The 25,008-nt window shown below is 37.4% G+C and overlaps 1 protein-coding gene across 1 annotated transcript in view; it reads right to left on the reverse strand.

The window, feature by feature from the left end:
* LOC108053516 overlaps positions 1–21,769 on the reverse strand; it is a 70,295-nt gene extending 48,526 nt beyond the window's left edge. The window contains 2 exon segments of the mRNA XM_044461675.1: positions 16,399–16,724; positions 21,371–21,769. The gene's annotated coding sequence lies outside the window, so the exon portion shown is untranslated.
* Between the last annotated feature and the right edge of the window lie 3,239 nt (positions 21,770–25,008).

The raw sequence follows: 25,008 nt of genomic DNA on the forward strand, positions 1-25,008 counted from the left end.
CTCAAAGAATTGTTGTACACTCTAGTACACAATTTCACATAAATAGTTAACTTTTAAGCGATGACTTAAATAACCGATGTTTCGGAAGTTGTAGAAACAATCTTAGTGTTGGGGTGAGAAGACCGCTTCTGTTTAAATTTGGGAACTGGTTTTATTTGGTCGTGAACAACAATTGTCTTGTGCACCATAAACATGAAATACAAAATAGTTTTTAAATAAAATAATAAAGGAAACTAGTTTCGGCAAGCTGAAGCGTATATACACCCTTGTAGCTTTGCTAAAAAATTAATATTCTATAAAATAATCCCACGTCCGACGGTGCAGACGTGTAAAATTATTTGCCCTGAAGACGGTTGCCGAAGTGCAACCGAAATATATTGGAAAAAATAAAAAATTAAATTAAATTAAATTAATTACTTTTATTTAAAAATTTTTCAATTGTTGACCTCGAGCCGGAAAAACTTAAAAATTAAAATAATTATATTTCGATTTGTATACATATATGTTTAAAAAGAATGAAGGTACGTTAAGTGATAAATTTGTCGATCGTTTTTTTGTCAGCTAAATTATATTGTCATCTGATTTTTATAAAATTAAAACTGAATTCCGAAATTGTACATACATGTTTAAAAATCACGACATAATGTTTCTTAAAATTTAAGAACAAAATTATAATCCGCAGAGAAAAAAATCAACATATGTTCATATCTAGTAAATTTTAAAGGTAAAAAAGTGTTTAAAAATTTACCTTCTGTACAAAATGGTACATTCTACACAGAACAGAATTAACTGACGCCCATTATTTGGCATTGTTAAATGGTATTGTTGTAGGTATTTAGTTACTCGTTTCAACGTTTTTTTCTTCTTAGTGTAAGTATACATGTGGTCAGACTGTACACCTAACACCAAAATCTAATTGTAGCCCCAAGGTATTGGCATGGGCATAGGCAGATGGCGGCAGGACTTTAATTGCGGTAGCCACGACTCCTCAAACTAAATGGAATCCATTCCCAGTATCACAATGCAATATTTATTAGTGCGTGTGGTCGTGCTCCCTGGCCTCCACATGTATATAATAAACATACTATATATGCATGCGAACATACACTGTGTGTGGTATGGTATTATATGTCGCCTGACTAAATTTAGATATGCAAATCGATAAAAAAAGAAAATACCAAGGCACGCACGCATTTTTAGTGCCCAAGTTTTGCCACGAAACGTTTTTCCAGGTAGACTTGAGCTAGGAGTTCGAGTCGGAGTCGGAAAAAGGGCTGAAACTGAGGGACATGTGCATAAAGGTCGCGCTTTTGTTATAATTGTGTAAAGATAGTAGAGGCCTTTCCCCAGCAAAGCGATTTACAAAGCTGCCACGAGGATTCGCCCCCAACTGAGGCTTAAGATTTAGACTAGCCTGATAGCATTTCACATGAAATGCCAACTCATTTGTTTGCTTTGGAAAGTGGTTGGTTACAAAAGTCGAGCACAATATATTTAAATGCGGATTTTATTCATATGAATCATGGGGATTGCTTGGGAGGGAGAAAGAAATACACCAATGTCCCTATAAAGACAAATACATATTATATTAAAGTTTTCCGGTAATATTATCTAAAACTAAATATATTGTAAATGGAAATATGACAGTAATGTCCTCCTAATATAAAAGTTAAAACTAATAAAACTACATTATTTTTGTAGCCCCTATTAAATGAATAACATAAAATTGTTGTCAGGTGCTGGGGCTTTCAGGAACTGTCTGACTAAGTCGTTTACCTTTAATTATAATGTTCGACGCTTTATTCATTGTAATTGTAGGGCTCCTGCCTGAAATATGGTGGCCCTTGCAGCTTAGCACTGTGGGAACTTCAACTTTTGTTTTACTTTCACTAATTGAACCAATTGGGGCCACACAAACACCAGCCTGTAAATAGGCATTCATATATCTTGTCCCGATGCCTGAGAGCTCTGTGTAATATTTATGGGCATATATTGATTAAATAATTAGGCCTCTGCAAGAGACCAATTCACATGGATATAAATGAAATTTATGTCAAATGCCAGAGAATATAAATTTATGCCCTTCTTTCAGTTGCATTTCATTTAATATAGCAAATTGCAGAGACTGAGCGGCCGAGCGACTTAATTAATAATTTATACGCTGCTTGTTAACACTTTTTGCCCCATTCTTGTAGCTTTGCTTTGCAACATTTGCTGTGTTTGTTTCCCCTTTTTTATTTTTTGTTTTCTTTGTCGGGCGCAGCCCCAGGATATTTGAGTAGGGCTCACGGAATAGGGTTAAGTTTTTGAGCCAGACTGAGATAGACAAAGTGAATAATATAGCAGGAGCCAAAGTAGAGCAGACTGTGGCAAAGTATGTGGCAAAAGGTAAGAGTGACACGAAAATTCGGTGGAATTTGGTTTGAGGTTTTGCCATAAATAAAACGTGTTGCTTAACAAGCACAGGATTGTAAAAGCAGTGATTTTGTGAGTTCCCAAAATGTCTTATTAAAAATAATAAAGTACCAAACTTAGATCTTCAAAAATACAAATTTTAAACTTTGTGGCAGACATAAAATATATTCAGCCAATCACAAGGTATGTAATGTATTGCTTGGCAAGTATTTCTTTAATTCTCGAATTCAACAAACTTAGGGTTTAAAAAGTTACCAACTTACTTGATTTAAGAAATATTTTTCATGTATTTCCATAAAAGCACTGCCATATTTTTAAAAACTATCTCTTCAATAAAAAATATTTTAAACAATTAATTCCTTGCTGCTTTTTACACAGTCAGCTGCGTAAATTTATTTAAATTGTTTTTCCTTAAAAAAAAATTGTATTGTTTTTAAATTCGTTAATAACATTTTTGTTTTTCTTTACAACGCAATTTACAATTTAATTTCAATATAACCGACAACAAAGTGATAATTCGCTTAAATTATTACTCGAATTATAATCAACGCAAATAGCTGTATGTGTGTAATTTTAACGAGACAACAGAGCGCACTAAACATTGTAATTTGATAAAATCTAGTTCACAATTTGTGCAATTAAGTGTGCACTGCAACGCTTTTATGTGGCTTCTGCACACATAAATATATTAATGGCAGTTCTTTGTTTTTGCAGCCAATTCACCTCGGGTGCCAGCGGAGTTCATAGTTCACGGCGCGGAGAAATCCGACAGTGGCTTGCTCACATATTGATGGATATTTATGGCGTTCGTGGCTGGAAAGCGGAAAAGCTTCAAAATACGTGCATGATTAAAATCCCTCGCAGGACCACACGGATATGCGGATATGGCCGGCGGACATGGCTCAATCAAGCCAGCCAAATAGCCGAGGGCGCCGAAGCCATCTAAATTGGCTTTGTAGCTGTTTGAATTTGTTTACCCAGCATTTTATTTGGCCACATCTGTGGGACAGCGGAGATTGCAGTTGCGGGGTCATCTATCGATTTTGCCCATCGAAACTCTTGCTATTTTAATGCTCTCTTTTTCTCGTTGCCAAATATTTGCGCCTATTGTGTGCTGTTTGTCTATGTACGAAAATATTTATTCTGCATTTGCTTTCGATCTATTTTTTTGCCGCTAATTGGTTGCATGGGATGAAAACGCGAAAATGTTTGTGGTGTTTGGGGACTAATAGTATGATGGTGGGCACTATTTAAAAGTCGACAACTTATATTTCATGACATTCTTTTGGGCTTTATCTGAAAATGGAGAGCTCAAAATGGTTCGGTTTGTCTTGAAACAATTTAAAATTTGAATTGTTATGGCTTAATAAAATGAATTTAATTTAGTCTGACACTTTCATTAAGACCAAATGTATTCGCATTTAGTTTTTATCAATATCGTTTTGCGGCTTCCCAGGAGGATAATTTTAAATTTATGTTCTGAGAAATGTCATATCTTTCCCATCTGAAATTTTTATCTATTTACTCCAATAAATAAATACTGTTTGAATGCCAACTACTTTTATTTCATATTGGCCTTGAGGGAAACTTAATTATTTCTGGTTTTGACATACATTTATAGGAACAACGCAGCGCATCATAATGTTATCTTTATTTGTTAAAACTGCAGTCCCAGAAGCAAAATCTAAAATCTAAACGACAGATCAGTTTCATACATTTCTGTCGCATTCGAAACGGTTATTCTAATTTGATTACTCAAAGCAAATAACAAATTTAACAGAAGCAGAAACATTCCCCTTGCAGTCGGCAAATAGCAAAGTTAATTAGTTTTATGCACAACCTTTGTTTGCGCAAAAAACTAGCAGACTAACCGAAAGCAGGGGAGAAATCTACAAAAAGTTTTCACATTGCCGTGCAAGGACATGCGTGACGTAGTCGGGTGACCCCTCAGTTTTCACACTTGCCACTTTCTCACACGTACATGCACTTCTTTTTTGGCCAGCACTCAAGTGAAAAACAAACTTGCACGAGATTCGAGAAATTAAGAAAACGAACGAAAATATGAAAATATAATACGTATATATACAAAGGACATTCCTATGATTAGCATTTCAATAGTGCAGGGTGGAGTCCTTGCCGGGGATATTATTCATAAGAGGCGATTACTTTTAATGCCCAGGCAGGCCTCGTGTGCCAGTATGTTACTATAATTAGATGACCAATTATGGCGCTGAAAATTGAAATTTGCAGCGACTGCAGTCAATTTGCCATACAAAGAACAACGTGGCTGAGGTGGCGTATACGTAACATGCACTAGTTCTCGTAGACCTCTTAGTCACGCGTTCGCATCTCAAAATCCCGGCCATAGTTTCGCTCACAGGCGCCAGGTAGCCATAAAAAACGTGTCATCCAAGCGATTATCCTTGCGTGTCCATGGATTAATTTTAATGCCCAAAATGACGCACGATTTGGCCTAATGCAAGTGGGCTTTCCACAGGATGTGTGGTGGGTGTTTAGGGGAGCCTGTTTCCCTTATGTGGGTCGCTTAGCCTCTCTCCTGATCACGAATCGGAAATGACAAGCTGTAGGAACGCTAATTTACCAACAATTTAATGCACTAATCCCCGCCAGAACCGTATACTATGACACGATTTAATCAACTCGCCACTAACCACAATCTGCATATCATTCGGAACAACGCTCCGTTGCACATTTCCCCGTTACTATGGTCCACTATGATTGAATTTTAATTAAAAAACATCATCGAATCAAACAAAAACACACGTCAAACTGTTTGGTAATAAAGTCAACCGGTTCATTTGGCATTAAAGGCAATTAAACTACAATGTTTATATCAATTAAATGGGTTTCCACGGGTGTCCGCTGTGAACTGGTCCACCGAAATGTTTACATAATAAAATAATTAAAAGTAATTGTGTTGCGTTAAACTGAAATGGAAATGCCATGGGTAAATGTCATGGTATTGACATTATTAAATATGAAGGATGACAATGGATAAATGAGAAATTTAACAGAAAGTGTCCAAAAAATTAATAAAATTTTATCGATTCCATTTTACACATTCTCTTAATCTTGATTTTTTTGAAATACAAATTTTTGCGGAAATTGAAAATGTAATATTTTGGCCAGTTATATATATTTTGAAGTTCTTTTAATGGAAAAAATGTAAATTTAAAAATAAAAGAAAGGAAACATAATGGAGAATATACATAGGTATAGGTATTATATATTACAACCTTTAAAAATAAAACAGTGCACTCACCGCTCTACTAATCTTTTGCTCTTGAAATTCTTAGGATAAGGTATCCTTGCTTGATAGTACCATAATTTTTATGTAACTCGGCGAGTGCAACATCAAAGTGCGAATAAAAATAAAGTAAGAAAATCCTTAAAATATTCTCATCTCACATACGTTCATATATGTATGCATTGCACTAACTTATTACCATACACCATTTTCCTCGTGCGCAGCAAAAATTGTTGCACAGCGTGTGGTGAGGAAAATGGGGAGGGAAAACGAGGGCCAGGAGTTAGGATCCTTGGTACAGAGAGCATATTTGAGTTTCCTGCTGCTGAAGCTCTGCATAATAATCTTGAACACACACTACCGTGTGTTGAGGGGAATGTAAGCGAAATTTGTTGTATTGAAAGCATGGCTTGGATTTCAACGCCCTGCTGATGACACGCTGTCCCCATTTCCACCTTCCCCGCCCTGAATGTTCAATGAGTTTGACTTTTTACCTGTTCGAGACTGTTGCTGGTTTTGCTCGGCTTTTGATGTCACATAGCCCGCATACGGGAGCCAAGATTAAAGGGGCATATCGCATTTGAGTCAATACGGTTTGAGCCATATTTCAATAAACGCCTTCATTCAACTCGTCAACGTGTCGCCTGCCAAAGTGGCTGTAAAATGCAACTCCCATCGCCCATCCTGACATTTTTTCGTCACCCCACTTTATCATTTCCCGCATATTTTCCCTGCACTCGAAACTTATTTTTTCGCACAAATTTCCTTTGCACCAACATTAAAATCGGAGGAGAAACGGATGGGGTAACTCATTTAAGCTGTGACATGTGATGCCTGCCTGCCTTGTTATGTGACGGCCAAGGGTGAAAGTTTTGCATAATTTACGTTGGGCGCGAAATGTGAAAGTTTTGCATCCCCCTGGCCGCCATTTCTTTTTTTTTAGATATTCGGTGTCAGGCCCGAAGGGCAAAGGACTTTCGGCGTGGAGAGTTGAAATATGTCTTGTGCAACATTAATTAAACTTATAACATGGCGGTCATACTTTTTATTGTAACTTTGTAATGTATATGCTTACATATGATTAATATTAGAACGATGTGAGCTAGGGTTTAATTAATAAATACAGAAGTGCAGAAAATTGAAGATTATATTATTAATATTAAAAAAACATTTTCCCAAACATAGCTTTTGAAGGAAATTTAGCCAAAACAAAAAAAATATATTTTTATATTCAACCCAATTAATTTAAAAGAATGTAGTTATTTTAAATAAAGGGGAAATTATTATTTTTATACCTTGCGGGTTTATAATTTTGGTCAAAGTGTGCACGCGGGGAGCATCTCCGACCCTATAAAGTATATATTCTTGATCGGATCACCTCCTGAGTTGTTAGCCATGTCGTCTGTCCGTTGTCCGTGCCGTGTCCGTCTGTTGCCGTTGTCTGTTTCTCGCGAACTGTTCTCGTTTTAAAGATATCGAATTGACTTTGCCCCTTTCCTTTGCCGCGTATATAGTCGGAACGGCCGGGATCGGCCGACTTATCTATAGTGCTATAACTGATTGATCGGAAATGCCTAACTTTAATGTTTGTAAGTTGAGTTGGATTTTCTATGGGTTTTATATTTGGCCAATCAATCCGACCTCCATTTTATAAGGATCGGCCGACTATATCTTATAGCTGCCTATAACTGATTGATCGGAATGCCTAACTTTGGTGTTTGTAAGTTGGAGTTGGTTTTTTGGGTTTTATATTTTGCATTAATCCGACCTACCAATTTTGGTCGGCCGATTCCTTAGCTGTTTAACTGATTGATCGAATGCCTAACTTTGGTGTTTGTAGTTGGTTGGTTGGTTTTTATTTGGTATCCGACCCCCTTTTCAGGATCGACCGACTTTCCTTTTGTATACTCGATTGGATGCCCTTGGTGTTTAAGTTGGGTTGGTTTTATGGTATAGTGTCATTTGATTTTTGGAGAATATATTTGTTCTTTTGTTAAATTGTAAGACAGAATTGCTAAACATTTTCAAAGTTTAAAAATAAGGAAAGCTACCCAGTTTAAAACCTTTCCCAATAAAATCACGATCATTCAAAATGTGAAAACACATGGAAATATTAAATACAACAAGAGAGAACGCTATAGTCGGGTGCCCCGACTATCAGATACCCGTTACTCAGGTAAAGGGAGTGCGAGGGAGATGGAGATAGAAACTTTGATCACGCATAACCTTTTAACGAATTGTCCGATTTGAAAAATGTCTTCTACATTTCGATAGGTATTGATAAACACAATAAAACTGCATTTTTACTTTTCCGAAATATTTAAATTTTTAAAATCGTATATAAGCGATTGTGAGCGTTAAAGGGGGCGTGGCACCTTTTTGAAACAAACTTGCGCTGCGTAGGAACTCCTAGAAACTGCATGCAAAATGCCAATCTTCTAGCTTTTATAGTTTCCGAGATCTCAGCGTTCATACGGACGGACAGACAGACGGACAGACGGACATGGCTAGATCGACTCGGCTAGTGATCCTGAACAAGAATATATATACTTTATAGGGTCGGAAACGCTTCCTTCTACCTGTTACATACTTTTGCACGAATACAATATTGAAATATATTGAAAGCTGCCCAGTTTAAAAAATGTGGCAATGAAATCAACCAAGTCATTAAATATATTAAATATAAAATTAGAGTTATATGACCCATATTAAAATAACTATAAAATTAAAAATTAAAATAACTATTAAATGAACATTCAATATTAATATTCATTTTATAGTACTAATATTCATTCAATATTAATGTTCATTTAATAGTAATTTTTAAAGATTCTTTTAATAAGATTTGGAAATAAAATGTGTAGTGGTAAGTACATTTCCTGTCTATATATTTAATAGAAAATTTACTCTGGATACGTGAATTTTATAAAATATTTGAGTACCAATCTAAAGCCGCCCCAGGTCAGCAACATTTTCAATACGCTCTTCTGGATTTGCATGTTTTGTTTATTTGAAACGTTGCGATTTGATATGTCCCTATTGGAAAACTCATACAGTGACAGCTCTATATTCCCTCACGGCCTGGTATCGTTTTCATTTCGGTTCTGGCAAGGAAAACGGCAAAAAATATCGAGCAAATATAGATATATGTATATATCATGTATATGCAGGCAGCGGCAAAAACAACAATTCAATTTCTGTTTGACCAAACGCTCCACTGAGCTGGACATTGAGCTAACTGAAAGCGGCGGCAGGCGGAGAGTCAATCCATGGCACTTCGCTCCAAGTTCCCACCACGTTCGTCCTTTCCTGATTTGGTTTATGCCCTTTACTACCTGCAAACAAACTTGGCCCGCTGCTCGGCTTCGTTTGAGCTCCATCTCTCTTTCTATTTCTGTTTCTGATTCAGATTCTGGTTCTGTTTCTCGTACTCGTACTCGTTTCTGCCCGTGGCACTGGCACTGACACTGATTGCTTGTGAGCCACATGCCCGACTTGACTGCAGTCAAGACGACCATTATTCACTTGCACTCGCCACTTCAGGCGGTACCTATGTTTAGGCCAAAGAAAGCGGGGGGGGGAACCTCGGCTCTCGTCGCAACTTCCCGGGTAATAGGCGCCCAGGCACAAAGGAAAGCAACGAGCTTTTCGCTCGCTTTTTGCCCGCTCACTGAGAAAAGCTATCACTAACGAAAAAAAAAATCATGAAATAAAATTACTCATCGAAACAGAAACACAAAGACATTTAAAAATAAAATAATGTTTTTCGGCTGGGGCGTCACTTCTTATTGAAATGTGTTTTCCTTAAAATATAATAAATTTATTATGTTTCATTTTAAGCACTAAAGTAATTTAAGTAATTTAAGCTATTGTAATTGTTAATTGGTGAAGTGGAAATGGTCTTCCATTAAGGTAGTCAGCTTATTATCTATTATACAATATGTCTTATTTCTGTATATTATTTTAATTTATAATTGTTAATTGTATTTATTTTAATAGTTCGATGATGATAACGGAAATGCGTTTAATACCTCGCTAATCGCGAAATGTTATTGACAATCAATTAGCAGTTGACTTGAAAAATAAATTTTTTCAAAAATGGGCTAAAAATTATTTTTTTCCAACTCACCGGGGATTTATAGTTTAGGTCGACAGCTGCACAAAACATTTATTTCAGTATCTGTGCTATTTTGGAAAAATTACAACAAAAACACAATTACATATTTTACCCCAAAAATCGAAGCAATTCAGATATTCAAATATTTTAGCATATAATTAATTTATTTCCGACCAATTCACTATTAAATTATAAAATTAAAAACAATATAATATATAAAATATAGAAAGTTTATCTCTTAAGAAAGTTCCCAATTGATTGGCATTCAAACAGCATTTTTTTATTGCCCATTTTAATCAAAAATATATTATGAAATAATAAAAGAAAAATGCAAATGAAGCTGTCGTAAAATGGTAGGTATCCCTAGTTCGATGGCCTGCTTATACGGTATGTGTTTTTGCTTTTCATTAAATCATTTTCCCTTGAGTTTGGATAACAGAGTATTTGTTTCTCTGTACTTAATCCCTTGAGGGTGGTGGTGGTGCGTTTGTAGGCTTGGCCACCGCACCGGATGTCCTGGCATTTCCGCCCCGCTAATACGGAGTCGCCATGAGTCAGCCTTTGTTGGGCCATGTTTGCCTTCGCCTGGCTTGTGGTTTTCTTAGTTTTTCATTAGCATTTTTCTTGCAACTCTATGGGGAAATATTGTCGTCAATTATGTTACATAATCAACAAAACAAAAATGTAACAATTCCGTTACTTTTGCAGACTTTGACACGGTTCCATTTTCAACAGTTTTCTTTGGGTTTTTCCCAGCAGATTAGTATTAATGATGTTAACTTTGCACGCGCCCAAAACTAGGCTAACTTAATATTTGGGTTAATTTGGCTAATTTTTCTTACTTTTGGCACCAAGACGAATGGATCAGGAAACTAGACCCAAATTACGCAATTATGATTTTAGCAACGGATGTGCGGTTGAATTTTGTGCTATTTTACTGAAAAAAGTTGAAGTTTCTAACATTCAAAAATAACATTATTACGAGGTCAAAAATATTTTGCAAGCTATTTAGAGCCCTAATAAAACAAAACCACTTTTTGCTTTTCTCTACTTATTACAAATTCAAAAGTATGCAAATGTTAGAATTTTCATTCCCTAACAGAAGTTAAATAAATTTAAATATATTTTAAATTTAAATAACATTTATTTTTGGAGAGTTAAACCTTGTTTACCAAAATGTTCAGTTGCTTTCCCGGTATATGAAGCTGAATTTATGGCCAAGGCTTTATGAACATCTACACAGTTCGCACATACTCGTTTTATGGCCAATAACACAAAATAATGTAGCTGAAAAGCATCCAGAAACGGCTAATGTATGCAAACGTACGACGGATGGAAAAGAAAAGTATAGGGGATGTTTAGGATGTCAATGCTGTGCATGCCCAAAAAGTTGGTAACGTCTCGGCTAGCACACAAAATGGATTTTGTCTGCATTAAAATAACTTCTAGATAAAGAGAGGAAATTGCTTTTGAATACAGGCATGCAAATATATTTTTGATGGCAAATTGAGACATTTTCTGTGGCATTTTTCAAGTCGTTAAGCTGCAAGGAGCATACATGACGTATACGCAATTTTCCACATTGTTTAGCATCGATCGCATAAACAAGATATGATCTATGTGCTTAATTTACTTGTGGGTGCTCTCTGGTTTTTTGAATTTTCAGAGCAGAGCTTCGCTGATGTTTTGCCAACTGAACGAGTGCCAATGAAGAAGTCTCCCACACAGCAGCTCATAAATATTGGTACAAGTTTTAACTACTAAACTGAGGACAAGACATACATAAATCTCAATTTGGCAACGAAAAAATCAAAATTTCCAAGCACGCACAGCTAAGAAAAGAACGCCATATCCCAGTTATAGTTTTGGCCAAATAAACCCACTCAATATGTTGAGATATCTGGGTCAAACCATGACTTATGGGCTCCTTCACAGTCGTAAGCCGCTTAAAGAGTTCGGCAAACATAGTGGTGGAAATAAAATGAAATCTCCCGTCTGGCGAGGTCCTATTGGATCCGTAACCTTGGCAAAGTCCGTACTTTTAGGCTGGCCACACGCACACATAAATAATTAAAATGACCTCATAATGTTTCGATTTTCTCGCTTTTTTCTGGCTCCTTTCATTGTTTTTCCCTGTTTTCGTCTGCTGGCTGGACTTTTTGGCGCTTTTTCGACTTTTTGCCGCAGTCATTAATGTAATGGTCTGCATTATTTGCGAACATTCAGAGTGCTAGTGTCCATCTCCGTGCCTCAACTTATTTGTCTCCCTCTCAAACTCTATTCCTCGACCTTAGGCCTAGACACTAAATATATGTGAATGACACGCAACGCACTGGGACACCCTTTCAAATAAATTAGGAGAGTTTTTGTATCATGTTTTTATACACAGTCAAACCTCTACAATGAATTCTACTTAACTTCATTATACAAACTTATAGCGTTTACTTTAACCTTTTAAAGCAATTTTTTAAATCGAATCGAAATACTGTTAAAATTTGTAAGGAACTTATGATTATGTAAGATTTAACAATCCCACACAACTTTAATAGAGTTCAATTAATATAGTTTCTAGTACTGAAAAGCTTACATTGATTTTCTTAAGATAAACATAATTGTTAAGGAAAAAAAGTATATAAATAAATATTAAGTGCATATTGAATTATAATCTTTAACTTAAGCAAACTTTTACGACAAAAACAAAGTTATAAAACCAGATTAGGACTGCGGTTCGAGCTGTTGAGGTTGGACAGTAGATTTTATTTCAGTCCTTGTCCTTCTGTTATATATGCACTTGTATGTTCCTTTCAGCATTTTATTGCTGGTCACTTTTATTTTCGTTCTGCTGCCGTTCAACCTTCGATAGAGAACTTCCCTTTTTTGTGTTTTTTTATTTTCGGTCTTTTGAGCTAGCGCTTTCCTCAGCAATTTTTCCGCTTGGCATTCGCTGGGCAGTCATTCATGACGTGGCCACCATTGCTCCGGCCTAATCCTCCACTGCCGTTTTGCCTGCCAAATCGGCTGTGCCATCAAATTAAACGACAACTAAATTGGCGCACATTTTGCGCTATTTGGCAGGCTTTTGTCTGCTTTTCAGGGTTTACATAAGCGCACAAAACACCAGCCAACAAGAAGGCAAATAAAATGCTAACAATGACAACAGCTGACATTGATTGGGGCTCGAAAGGCATGCGGAGAGACGAAAAGCGGGTCTAATAGCTGTAATAATAATAAGTAGCTGATAATTTGACACTAAACCACGGGGTCGCATGCGTAATGCGGTAGAACAAACCTGGAATTGGCTTTCAATTAATTGGCACAAAAGGTGAACACACGGGAATAATTATATCTATATCTGTTAGAATAGAATGATTAAATAATCAAAGAATAGTTGATTTCCCAATTTCAAAATAAAATAACATTTTTTTTAATATTTAAAAATATATATACTTAAGCAAATTGAATACGCCGGAATAAAAGCATTTCAAATTTTGTATGCCCACATTTGCCTCTGTTCGCATATCTGCTTTTTCGCATTACAATTTCGCACGGAGTTCGCTGGGTAATTGTCTCGAAATCAAATCAATTCGACCCTAATTTTATTCTGCTTCTGTGCACCAATTGAGTGGAGTCTCGCCTTGTCAAAAAGGTTTAAGCAACCACTTTCCGGGTGCGAATCTCTCGACTCTCTCACACCACATCACTTCACAGAAGACTTTCGCTTCCTGCACCTCGGAAAACGTCGAGTGCAATTTCACGACTGACTTAATTAGTTGCTGTCACATTTTCTGACAGCCTGTTCGGCAAGACGAAAGCACCGAAAAGCCCACAACCCACGAGCACTTGCAGCTCCCTTGGCGCACATGGAAAACTTTCAGAATAGATTAAATTTGTTCTGGCTGCGGTTCTGGGGGGATTCACCACAGCTTCCATCTCCGAAAGAAAGCGCCGAATTGCAAGAAATGGCTAAATTGAGTGCACACAAAGGGCGAGACCAGGGAGCGGGAACGGCGCAGATAGTTGTTGCACAAGTGCAGTTTCCCTGCTGCTGGGGATGTCCAAACATAAAAAGGATAACACATGCAGCCGCCACAGCAGGGCCAATAAGTTGGCAGATAGTCCTGCCAACAGGATGAGCCCTTTTTACTGAGCCCCGCAGCTCAACGGAAAGTGATTGAAAAAAGCCGAGTCGTTTTTCAAAACCTGTTACTCAAATCAAACAGAATGCGAAATAAAAATCACAATTTAAAAATTACAGGAAAAAGTGTCCATGAGAGCTAATTTCAATTGGAATAGTAATTTCTTACGTTTTTTGATTGAGGTAAATATCAGGCCTAAAAAAATGTTGCTTCGTTAAAAAAAAAGATAAAATTCTTTTCTTTCTTAACATTTGGGATTTAGCTCAAGGGATTTTATTTCAGTCAAAAGGACATTTACTATAAAATATGGATCGCACAACAATACAGCTGCCATAAAAGCAATCGGATATAAAGTTTAAAAAGAACCGCATTTTTTTAAACATATTCGAATATACACCGAGACATAACTTTTTTGTTTAATATTTTTAGAAACTCACCTTAAGTTTTAAAAAAGTTGCTAAAAATAAGTCTATGAAATAAGTCTGAAAATATATATGATATTTACGGTATCAAAACATTTTGATTTCTTTGAATAAAATGAGTCTTTATAGGAAGTTAACTTGGAATCAGAATATGATTTAGACTTACAAATATTAAAATATTGTTGTATTTAACAATATTTAAATATATTTAAAAATAAGTAATGCCTTGGGCTTAAGTCTTCAATGCTGTTAATGTATAACCATCAGTTTTGACCAAAAATAAGCCAAGCTGTCAGCTCTTGCAAAAATGTTCGTCCAGTTATGACAACAAAAGGATGGCCAACGCGAGAGCAGAAAGGATACAGCGAGCGGCAGGAGAATAGAGCCTCAGTAAAAAAGCCAAGCTAGTTGGGGCTGCCCCCGGGCCATTCAATTGTCCGCCTGATCCCCGGCAAGGCGATTCCCAGGAATTTCTTTCTATTTGCTTGCTGGCCTTTTCATTCTCTTTGCTGTTGATTTTCCATTTGGCCAGAACGCCGCCTCCACTTTCCCCCAGGCTCAGTGTTTAATGTTTTCGGCTTTCAGTTACCTGTACCAGTATGTAGGTCAAAATTTTACAGCTACATACAAATTCATAGCATTCCCTGGTGGAATATAGTTTCCAGAGATATTACGCATATGTCAGCTTGGACACGGAACATTTTTGTCATGCAAAACAAATAGTGAGTCCATGCGGTGTGAAATGGATTTCATTTTGATCCCAATTCCAAAGAACTGGACATAATGTTATTCCTTTGCGCGCTGTTTTTATTAGCCGATTCCCCAACTGTTCTTTGTAAAAACTTCAACAGAAAAAAGAGGAATGCCTGCCATTTCAGGTCACAATCAACAAGAATTTATACTTCCGTACTGGAAAAAATACAATTGATGCTTTGCAAAAAATGCATGTGACACGCTCTAGCAACGAAAATGTACCCATGAAGACGTATATTTATCGGAGTTGCTTAAATCTCCATTGAGAAACGAATTTCTTGAAAAAGAGAAAAATAAGGATAGACAGTTGAGAGACCGGAAAAATAAAGTCCACCAAATTTACAACCATCGAAATCAATTTATCATGCACCCATATTGCACAGGATGATTATATTCAACACGAAATGAAAGCCAAACATTGCAGTTCCATTTCACCTGTTTGTATGATTATATGCCCCCTCAGTTCCCTCGATGCAGTTTAGCCAGGAAATTCAATTTGGCGCAACGCGGTTTATCCAAAATGAAGAGAAATCGGTTTAAAAGTTTTTTTCATTTTGCTTCGTACATCGATTGCCTGCCGGGGGTAAAAAAGGTTATGGAAAAAATTACAAATTTAAGGTGTAGAATGCTAGCTAGACTTCAACTGCAGGAAGTTAAAAATGTTTAATAGTATTCTAACAAATTATTCGGTTAGTTTCAAAAGTTTCTATCCATGTAGATCCACGTAAATCAGACGAAATTAAAGTTAAGGCTAAAGGTTTTTTCTTTATCATACTAATCCAATTGCAATAAAGCATCAAATTGGCAATATTTTCAAATATTTGTAAAAAATTGAAATATTTTTATATTACATTGAAAAAAAAATTATGTAAGTTGGCCCAAATTAAATCGGTGGATCCAAGCTTATATCTTTCCCTAGACAAGTCTTGGAGTTTTTTAAATTATTCCAGGTCAATAGAATAAATGTTGGTCTTGCTCTAATGCTTTTATCTGAAAGCCGAGCTAAGGTGCACTAAATAAAAGCATTAATATGATCAAAACATTTATTTAAAGCTTATTTAATTATATTACATCACTGTAAACGAGGGAGAGAGGCTAGAATAATATACGTTTAAGAATTAAAACAGTCTCGTGGCCACGTGGCGTATGTGTAACATTTGCTGCACTCGCCTGGCGGCTGACGTAAATTGCCATAATTACAGAGCCCGGCCCCGAAATGAAATAATATGCCCATCACCTCCTGACCACAAAGGACACACTCCTTGCGGCCGAATGGTAGTGACTTACCTAATTAGCGACAGGATTTCCAGCAGCAGCACGCAGTGATGTTGTCGTTGTCGTTGTTGTAGTTGTAGTTGTAGCTAGCGCCACCAAGCGGGCGACAGACGGACTAGCCAACAACGTTCATTTGGCCCTTTAGGCTATTGTTGTGGCGTAGTTGGTGTTGTTTTTGCTTGTTGTTTTTGTTGCTGTCGGCCAACAATCTGGCAACGCCTTTCAGCCCGCTTACAATGTTGTGTTGTTTATTTTTTCTACCTTTTTTGTTTCGTTTTTTTTTTTGTTGTTGTTACTTTGCTTGTTGCAACTTATGTGCAATTGCCGCTGGCTGTGGGCTGTGGGAGTGAGCAAGAGGGTCGGTTATATAGGGGGGAGGGGTGCTAGTGAGTGAGCGAGAGAGGGCGAAGGGCGAGGACTGAGCAGAAAGTTGCAAGGACACGCATCGCATCGCCTGACGAACGACACACACAGGATTTCGCACTAGCACTCGCGAACAGCCGACGTTGTACGACACTTTGAAATGTATATTTCTTTTTTCCCTTGTTTTTCTTTTGATTTTCCACTGGTGTTGGTTTTAGGTCCTTTGAAACCGCCGACCCACCCCCCACTAACAACAACAACAAAAGGGCGCCTCGTTTTATTTCATTTCTTATTTTCGCCTTATTTGGCCAACTTTTGACGCTTTATGTTTGGCCATGTGATTTGTTTTATTTCGCCGTGCCCTTTTATACGTTTCTCTCGCTTTGTTTTGTTCCCACATTCGCACTTGCCTTTTACGATTGTTTTGTTTACTTTGAAGTCTTAACTGCCCTGCGATGTATGCTAAAGTTTTCCCCGATTTTTTCTACCTACTCTCAGTTGCTCATTTGGCGCCACTTCCTGGCCAAAACTTTTTGTATTTCTTTGAGTAAGTGATGGGCGAGCTGCTTATGTAAGTGGCAGCAATTTGCCGAGCAGTTAGTTGGCAGCGGAAAGAGCAGGAAAACACTTGCCTTGAGGTAGAAACTTATGGAAAGTGATGTAAAGCTGGGGCCCAGATAAAAGTCTTTGGGGCGACAGGCAACGTCTTGGTGAAATTTATAATGGGATCTGGTAGAGTTGAAGAGGTCGAGCAGATAACTTTTTTATTTAAATAAAGTCTGAGAACGCTTTTCAGTCTGAGAAAGTGAGGAAGTTCGGAGATCCGAGCAATTTCAGATTTTAAGTTGTGATCTAAAACTTTCTTAAAGATGTCTTGTTGGTGAAACATTGGCATAAAACAAAGTTGCAAATAAACATTTGGAGAAAAGAGAAATTGGCAAGGACAAACTAGGAAGAAACTTAAACAAAGCTTAAAGAATTATTAGAGAGAATTCAAAAAAAAAACAATTTGAAAAATAGAAAAAATTAGACTTACAATTTTTTGAAAAATATCAATTAATAAATCATTAATTGTTATTATTAAATCCATATTTTTTTAAATTTATATGTGTTTGAAAACGTCGTCTAGTAAACAGTTTCCTCAAATTTCCCGTCCCAAACCATTTTCTATTATTAATTTCGTTTCAACTCAACCACCTCAGTGTATCCATCCACCCTTCATTTGTGCACTCGCTTTTTCCCAGCGATTCATTAATAAATAATTTCTAGCACTTCCTATACTGGCGTATATTTACATGCCTCTATGCCACGTATGCATGTGAATATGTACGAACGCCAAAGACTGTAAAAATCGTGTTTGTCTTCTGCCTCAATGAACTATTTCTATTTATTTATGCACTAGATTATTGCCAGGCGTATTCGCGTGAAAATTGTGCGCTTAAATAAAATGAAATTAAAAATAAAAAAACATTTGGCTTTGAATTCAATTCACATCGTATCTCTAAGTAATTACGACAAAACGGTTGCCGCACTGAATCTATTTTTACGCTTCAACGCGTTATGGTGCAGTTTTTGGAAGTTTATTACCGAAATGGCCATAAGGAAGGACGTTCGTCTGTATTTATGAAAGAGATCATAAATTACCTCCGCCCTAGACTTATCGTCTATTTATTTCGCATCATTTATGGCAGACAATGTAATGAAGAAGACATTTTTTCACACGCTCTGAGGAAAGATTTTAAAAATAAACCAAAGCAATGCAAAGAGAAATGCAAAAATGCGAAGCATGAGACCAAAGCAAAACCGAGCAAAAATACCATGTGTAAGTGTGATGGTTCGGTATTTAACAAACCAAGAAACAAGGAACACTAAATTTTATTTAATTGTGTTTTTTGTAAAAACAAATTCGTCCGCTGGTTGGTACACAAATACTAAGTGTATTTTGGTGTTTCTCATCTCATTACTGCGAGGGTGGCGGTCAGACAAATGCCTCTGTTTCAATGTCTGTCCTTAACACGGCATTGGTATGCTGGGAATTTCGTTGAAAACGACATTTTTGTCTAGCAGCCAAACACGCCCCGCAATATGCAACATGTCTTCCTGCCCCACCACCTCGTACCGCCCCCTATCCACGTTTCTTTGGTGGAGGCTCCACCCGAAAGCACGCAATTCTCGAGGACGAGGACTTTGCACTAGGAAAAAAAGGTATGTTAAGGATGTTTTGCCTATTTATTATGACAAACTCATTGATCATTCGTTTCCAAACTTTAATTTTAACATTTAATTTTAAAGCAATTAATAAAATGTCCACAATTTAGCATTAAATTTAAATTGCATAAAATAAACTTTCTTTTTTGAAAAAGAACATTTTGTGTCAAAATTTTTCTAAAAAAATTAAGTCTACAAGACTCTCTAATCTTATTTGATTATGATTTAATTTTGAAAACTTTCATATGAAAAAGTTGTACGGACATTATTACGATCAATAAAAAAAAGGTTTGGTTCTTTATAGACATAGGATTTTATTATTATATGGATCTAATTTTTTCGAATCTTTTTAAATCCCTAATTTTTAAACGTTTGACAAAGACTTTGTTTACAGCCGAAGGCAAAGTACTCAAATTTTCCTCCGAGTGTGGGTCACATACGGTCTGACTCATAAGGCATTTTGGCTAATGATTGACTGACTGAATGAACGAGTCGACGGACTGATGGACGGACTAAGTGACGAACTGACTGACTGACGGAGTGACGAAATGACTAACCAGCGTGTGTGACTTTTCCCAGTTGTGTGTGGGCTTTCGGCGACTTTGCGTGTAGTTCGTAATTTAAGTAATGTGGGTCGCCGCCTGAAAGCTGAGCCTTGCGTATCCTTGTTGTTGTTGTTGCTAACGCGATTTACCTTTCGAGCGAAACACGCGCCACGGTTCCGTTACGTTGGCATTAGCTATAGCTGAGGCTATAGCTTTACCGTTACCAGTGCTCTGAGCGTTGGCCCGGCATGTGGCATATATAGACCTGCGGTTATAGCAGCCTAATTGTCATTGAAGGCAACCCACCCAAGACATAAATTCAATTTCTTTCTGTTCGATGTGACAAGTCTTGAAGGAGGCCCCCACCCAAAAGAAGCCCCTGCCACCCACTTGCCACCCCACCTAATGCACTAAACCCCCTCCCCCTCCCTTTTTCGTGTTGTTTTTGTTATTATTTTTTGATAGCCACCTTTTCGTGTGTTGCTTTCTCGCGATGTCGTCGCCGCCAAGAAAAGGGGGTTTCCCTCCCATCCCCCTTACCCCTTTGATTCTTTTGCGTTTTCTTGACTTGTTCTTTTGGCTCGACTGTCGCCGTCTCTGTCTCAGACTCTATTCCCATCTCTGTCTCTATGCACTGGCTGCACCTTGACACTAATATTGAGCAAAGTAAAAAAAAACAAATAACAGAAAAAAAGGAAAGCAAGTGCAACTAAAAATAGTCGGAGAGAGACCGCTAAAAGCGAATTGATTGGCGGGTGTGTGTGTGTTGATTTTGGGCTCTTTATGCGGACACTTGGCGATTTTATTGTCAAGTTATAATTGGTAATTGATGCCGATACCCAAACTGATTGTGTTATGATATAGCTCACTCAATGGGCTGATTGCGAGGGATTGAAACAACTGTAAATGATTTTTGATTGATTTACCCAGCGGGGGATGACGAAAGCTTACTGGATTTACATAAACTTTCGCAGGCTTAAGTCAGTCTTTCGGGAATTTAAAGTTAGTTTTTGAACAGAGCAACTATACTTAAAAGTTTGGCGAAGTTTCACAAGTTTCACCTGCACTACTTTCAGACAAAATATTACGCAGTTAATGATTAAAAGAAAATTACATAATTGATTTATAAATAAGATGTTTAAAAAATAGTATGAAAGTATTTTATACAAAAATCTAACATTCTTATTTCTCTGCGAAAATTGTAGAGACTTAAAAGATTTTTGTATTTCTTACCGTTAACTCTAACCTATTAGTACAAATACATAGTTTGCCCTAATTTTCCTTCCCAAAACCACCTATAATTTGGTTTTTACTAAAAGCTTGTCATTATAGTTTTGAGTTCATTGTTTGATTTCAAATATGGTGTGCTGTCCAATGGTGCGTATACTAAATTTAGTAGACATCGGAAAATTTTACTTTGAACAACTTAATTATTTAGTTTAAATATTTTCATACTCCAAATTTCACTTTTTCTATTAATTTATTTAGTTCACCCTAAGATTATTATCGCTTAGCACGCAAAACCCGATTAATTTTCAAGTTTATGCATACATTAATAGCAATCCACTGGTGCGTATACTTAATTTCCACTGCTAGCACAATACTCATTCCAAATCTCGTTTTTCGCATCCTAATTCTATCGCCTTTAATTTTTAATAACCACTGTTTTTTAAGCCACTCAATCTTGCAACGCTTATTGTCGCTTCACACGCTCGCCGTTGTTGTTCTTGTTGTTGCTGCAGTTCCCACTGGCCAATGTTGTTGTTGTTGCTGTTGGCGGTGGTGGTGTTGGTTATTATCCCGCACCCAACAGAAACACCAAAAGAACCCAACACCAGAGCTTTACATAACTCACTCGGCTCACTCACTCACTGCAAAAAATGGAAACACGGGAGGGACGTTAAAAATTCAAAACACAAATGCACATTTAATTTCGCACATTGCAATTTCCACGCGTTTTTCAATTATTTCCCCACACACATTTGGGGGGGCCACTCAACGGGCAGGCACATTCGCATTTATTCCGATTCCGTTTCCTTACGAATATCATATATACTATATATATCGAGGGCGGTGAAGTCGATATTACTACGCTGGCTTATTGTTTGGCCCGTCCGCTGTGGTGACGAATTTTCTCCGCTTCCGCAGTGCTGTTGAATTGCAAACCCGACCCGAACTGAGACCTCAACTGACCAAGTTTTCCTTTTCATGCAGTTTGGCACGCATTTTCGATTCGGAAAAGCGGAAAAGCAGGATGACGAAGCGCGGCGAACACCGAAAGGTCTCTGGTGCGCCGCTTGCTTTTCGATGTCGCCTCCTATTTTCCGTTCGGAGCCAAAGCTCTCGCCGGCTCTCTCCGAAGCTCCGCCAGACTGGCCAGCTTTCCGAGTGCTCCAAAGCTCCACAGCTGATTGCCGCCAGTGCATGCGGCATTTGCCCTAACACCCACCCCCACCCCACTGCCACCCCGCACCTGACATCCTTCGCCCGTAAAAACAGCTGATGGCCGAGGGTCAGCCTCCGTGTCGAAAGAGACATGGCGGCAAGTGACGTAATTCTTTGCGGATTTACGGCGCACAGTGGGATGAATCTGAATCTTGTCACTCAAAAGTGGGTTGACGAGTATTATTAGATTTTCGATTTCTATAAAGATACTTATATATTTTATGTATATATTTATAAATGTAAGTTTAAGTGTACTCTTTCGGTCTTCGGTTATATGTGGATATCAATTTCATATGTTAAAATGTCATGCGTTTTCAGGTCGTTCGCCTGTTTGCCACGCCCTCGCCGCCTCTTCAATGTTCCAGAAATCGCCTACGAGCAGTAATCCGTCGCCTTCTGTCCGCCCTGCCACGTCTATCTGGCGGCACTTGATAGGTCAGACTCGATCTCCAGGTCCGCAAATCCCGACAGCCAGATGTTAAGATCCCCCAAAATGGCGAACCAAACGCCTTAAAGATTACTGGATTACCGGATTACTGGAAATCAAGGCCGCCAGCCAGACAATTGTTGGAGTTATTGGTGGCGGATGTTGGTGGACGGCCGTCGGGGAATGGATCAACGAAATCGCTCTGGCGTTCCAACCGTCGACGCAGACGTGACAAAAGAAATTAACATAATAAGAGTTACAAATATGTTTAGCATTAAAGTAATGTTTTTTGGTGTGGTTTTGTTTGTAACATGATAATAAACAAAAATTTAAATGATAGATTGGATCAAAGTGTCGCTGGTGGTCCTTTCCCTCATAAAAACGGAAATCAAAATGCTCTGTTTGGGGATGGACGGCAGTGATCCTTCTGCTCCTAGTGATCCTGCTTAAGCACGCTCGCCACGGATGCGGCGCGCCAATTGTATGTCTTTGGTCATAATGGTCACGCCCTTGGCGTGGATGGTGCACAAGTTGGTATCTTCAAAGAGACCCACCAAATACGCCTCAGAAGCTTCCTGCAGGGCTCCGATGGCCGCCGACTGGAAACGCAAATCGTTTCTGATCGGGTCGATTTTCAAACTTGATCTGCGTACACATGTTTTAGGACGACTGAGGTCGCAAACGGTATTGAAACAGACGGACGGACGGACAGACGGACAGGCGGACATGGCTATATCGACTCAGGAGGTGATCCTGATCAAAAATATATATACTTTCTAGGGTCGGAGTTGTCTCCTTCACTGCGTTGCACACTTTTGACCAAAATTATAATACCGTCTGCAAGGGTATAAAAAGAAGGAAAAATAATAATTTCTTATTTATCAGAAAACATTGTATTTAATTGTATATACTTTTTTGTCGCTAATATGTATTTTTGTTTTATAAAATATATTAATATTTAAATAGATTAAGTCATAACTTGATTTATTTGCTTTAGATTTTGCCTTTTTTGTAAAAAAAATTGTATTAACAATTTTTATGATTTCTAAAATTTAATTTTTTGCCGATCAGACGTCTATATGTTATAGCTTCATAGCCCATCTCTTAAAATCAATTCAAATTGAAAAACAAAACCAACTACGCACCTCCAGTTGGTACCAAGAGATTCGTAAGTTATCAACGACCAACCTCGTCTTGAAAAACTCTTCCCTAAACAGAAGAGAACAAACTATTATAACCCGTCTCAGACTCGGCCACACATTCCTAACAAACGCCCACTACCAAGACAGGACAAAAAGCAACGTGTGCCCATTTTGCAACAATGCGCAAGTAGATATCCAGCATATAATGTGTATTTGCCCCGCCCTTACCTTGCAACGATCTCTATTTCTCCAAAACCCCAACCCTATAACCATGATAGCAAATCCCACAAATTCAAACTCCCAACTCTTAAAATTCCTGAACAGTTCTAAAATAACTTACAAAATAAGAAATAAGAATACATGTAAATACAATATGTAAATATGTAAATACAATTAATCCAATACTTTTGTATATACGAAAACTTTGTAACAACTTTATATTAGATCCACAAACATATTTAAGCCCCGAGCTGAAGGCCTAAGCTGCTCTGGCTCTATCGAATCGGTAGCTCTTAGTTCAACACAAATTGTTAGCTTTAGATAAATAAATAAATCCCTCTATTTCTATTTTTATACCCATGCAGAGGGTATTATAATTTTGGTCAAAAGTCTGCCACGCAGTGAAGGAGACATCTCCGACCCTATAAAGTATATATATTCTTGATCAGGATCAGCTCCTGAGTTGATATAGCCATGTCCGTCTGTCCGTCTGTCTGTTTCTACGCAAACTAGTCTCTCAGTTTTATAGCTATCAAATTGAAACTTTGCACACACACGCAGTATATATGCCGCAACGGCCGGGATCGGCCGACTATATCCTATAGCTGCCATATAACTGATTGGAAATGCCAGAACTTTGGTGTTTGTAAAGTTAGGAAGTTGGGATTTTCTATGGGTTTTATATTTGGCCAATCAATCCGAACTACCAAATTTCATAGGGATCGGCCGACTATATCCTATAGCTGCCATATAACTGAACGATTGGAAATGCCATTACTTTGGTGTTTTTAAAATTAGGAAGTTTGGATTTTTTATGAGTATTAAGAATGCATCATATGAATAATTTTGGAGAATATTCTGCAAGGGTATATCAACTTCGGCTCCGCCCGAAGTTAGCTTTCCTTGTTATATGACATATTTGCAGTATAAAAGCAATTGACATGAAACGATAAAAATCTAGTTTACTTATGTACCTTATTCCTTTCGCTATTTTTTCAGTTTTAGCAATTTCGGCAAAGTCTGCAATGGTATTAAAACTTCGGCTTGCCAAAGTTAGCTTCCGTCCTCGTTAAATTTTTACTTCCAGTAAGAAAATTTACAGATTAAAATAAATGATAATTAATAAATTAAATATCATATACTACTTATGTATATTCTACCATACTTACTAAGTAAGTGGAATAAACCTATTGACATAAACCTTTCCAGGAAAAAAGGGATTTCAAAAAAATTATTTATTATTATTTGATACTAGTGCACAAGATCATTCTCG

Source organism: Drosophila rhopaloa, unplaced genomic scaffold (assembly GCF_018152115.1).
Source record: "Drosophila rhopaloa isolate 14029-0021.01 unplaced genomic scaffold, ASM1815211v1 contig_47, whole genome shotgun sequence".
Lineage (NCBI taxonomy): Eukaryota > Metazoa > Arthropoda > Insecta > Diptera > Drosophilidae > Drosophila > Drosophila rhopaloa.